Source organism: Alexandromys fortis, unplaced genomic scaffold (genome assembly GCF_014885135.2).
Source record: "Alexandromys fortis isolate MF-2015 unplaced genomic scaffold, M_Fortis_MF-2015_v1.1 scaffold_707, whole genome shotgun sequence".
NCBI classification, from domain to species: Eukaryota; Metazoa; Chordata; class Mammalia; order Rodentia; family Cricetidae; genus Alexandromys; species Alexandromys fortis.
The window spans coordinates 27,840-30,757 of record NW_026068605.1 but is presented as its reverse complement, the minus strand read 5'-3'; positions in this window follow the sequence as shown (position 1 = coordinate 30,757).

The following is a 2,918-nucleotide window of genomic DNA, read 5'->3' as shown; positions in this document are numbered from 1 at the left end:
ATTAAATAAATAAATAAATAAAAATAAAAAAATAAAAACCCCAGACTTAGCTTCATGCTCCCAGGAATGATAATGGCCACACACACACCACTCAGAAGAATACAAAACACAGAGTCAGGATGCCTGCCCGACCATCTGGTGATAAGGATGTCCAGACTCAGGGATGGCATGGCCTTGCTCTAAAGACAAAAACAAGCTGACAAAGCAGGATGGGAGAGAAAGCAAAGACTTTGCACCCATGCCAACCTCCCCCTTGACTGCCCAGAAGGGCTTCTTGTGGTTTTCTGCTTTAAAAAAGCTAATCCCACAGAGAAACTCTGAGCTCCTTTCTGCCTAGCTGCTTCGAGTGTGGAAATGAGTTCTGAGCTAGTCCACATTAAGCTAACAAACCTTCCTTTTTGCAGTCTGGTCTTCTCTGGTTTCAGGTTGTCTCTTTGGAGGTGATAATCTTGGCACAGCAATATACAGTGTTCTTTTTTACTTTTTATTTTAAGACCAAATCTTACTTTTGATTCCCCTGATGCAAGCCTCCAGAGTAACTAAGATTGCAGGCTGATGCCACCAGAATCACCATGTTAAACCACCTTAAGAACTGTGCATTTTTTATTTTTATTGAGCTCTACATTTTTCTCTGCTCCCCTCCCTGCCTCTTCCTTCCCACTTCACCCCTCCCCCAAGGTCCCCTTGCTCCCAATTTACTCAGGAGATCTTGTCTTTTTCTACTTCCCATGTAGATTAGTTCTATGTAAGTCTCTCTCAGTGTTCTCATTGTTGTCTAAGTTCTCTGGGATTGTGGTTTATAGGCTGGTTTTCTTTGCTTTATGTTTAAACACCACCTATGTTGGCACAGCTTTATTTTTCTAGCATATATTAATTACGCAGAGCAATGGATTTCATTAGAATATTTTATAAACATATGTAACATTGTATTTTTAATTATACATATATATGTATATTTAATAGAAACAGTCCCCAATGTATTAGTGCTATTAAGCATTTCTGGATGTAATTGATTTTCCTCCATCTCCCTCATTGCTCCATCTTTCCATCATACTCCACTCTCATAGCTTCTTTTTTGCTTTCATGATCCATGTGTTCTTCTCATGTAATGCATTCTTCTCATGTAATGCATTCTTCTCATGTAATGTGTTCCTCTCATGTAATGTGTTCTTTCTTGAGCTCTTATGAACAAAACTGTAGATGGAGGCTGATCGTTCATATCTTAGCTGCCTAGGCCCAAAATAATCACATAGAATCTATATTAACTGCAATACTGTTTGGCCAATAGCTTAAGTATATTTCTGGATATCTCTTATACCTTAAATTAACCCATTTCTATTATTTTATATTTTGTTATGAGGCTCATGGTTTACTGGTTCTGGCACATGAGCATTTTTCTCTTCTGGTGGCTACATGGAGTTTCTCTGACTCTGCCTAATCTCTCTATATCTTTTCCAGCCTGGCTATATCCTGTTAAGCCATCAACCAAAAGCAACTTCTTTATTAACCAATGGTATTCACAGCATGCTGAGGGGACCCACATCACAAGACTGTCTTTCTTCCTCCTCTATTTCCTTTAATATTTTTTTGGTGTTGGCTTAGTTACAATTAATTACCCTTATTTGTGTTTTCTATGATGGTCCCATTTCTCCATTAATTTTAAGAACTAGTTTTCTGAAAGACACTTAAGGAAACGCTCAACATCCTTAGCCATCAGAGAAATGCAAATCAAAACAACTCTGAGATTCCTTCTTACACCTGTCAGAATGGCCAAAATCAAACACACTGATGACAGCTTATACTGAAAAGTATGTGGGGTAAAGGGAACACTGCTCCATTACTTGTAGGAGTGCAAACTTATACAGCTGCTTTGGAAATTAGTATGGTGATTTCTCAGAAAATTAGGAAACAACCTACCTCAAGACCCAGTAATACCACTCTTGAATATATATAACCAAGAATGCTCAATCATACTACAAGGACATGTACTCATCTATATTCATAGCAGCATTATTTATCATAGCCAGAACCTGGAAACAACCTAAATGTCTCTCAACCAAAAAAATGGATAATGAAAATGTGGTACATTTACACAATGGAGTACTACACAGTAGAAAAAAACAATGGCATCTTGAAATTTGCAGACAAATGGATGGAGCTAGAAAACATCATATTGCGTGAGGTAACCCAGAACCAGAAAGACTAATATCATATGTACTCACTCATAAATGGCTTTTAAACATAAAGCAAAGAAAACCAGTCTAAAAATCATACTCCCAGAGAATCTAGACAGCAATGAGGACCCTAAGAGAGACATACATGGATCTAATCTACATGAGAAGTAGAAAAAGGCAAGATCTCCTGAGTAAATTGGGATCATAACAAACATGGGAGAGGGTTGAAGGGAAGGAGAAAAGGAGGAAAGTGGAGAAAATACATAACTCAATAAAAGAAATAAAAATAAATAAATAGTGGCACCAGAATACAATATAAAAAAAGAAAAGAAAAAGAAAAAAGATTCTTTAAGGAGAACAGAGAATCCAAATTGGCATGCCTATTAAAGAGATTGAACTCATAATAACCTTCTAAAAATTACATGATTCACAATACACTGGTGGTTTCATTTATAATTAAATCTTAAATTGATTCTTATTCTTTCTATGTGGGTATATTAGCTGCACAAAACAAAAGATTTCATTTATGGCTGTCACAAAACACATTAAGAACTCCCCAGACCTTTTCAGAAAATCAGAGTGTTCCCACAGTGTCCTGTGCAGTCGACATTGCATTCCCACAAACCACAAAATAGATGCTGCAGGAAAAAAATCATAGGCCAATATGATTAAATATTCTTCCATAAGAATTAGCAAGTATATGTTTAAAAGTTGTACCATGTTGGGGGGCTAGAGAGATGGCTC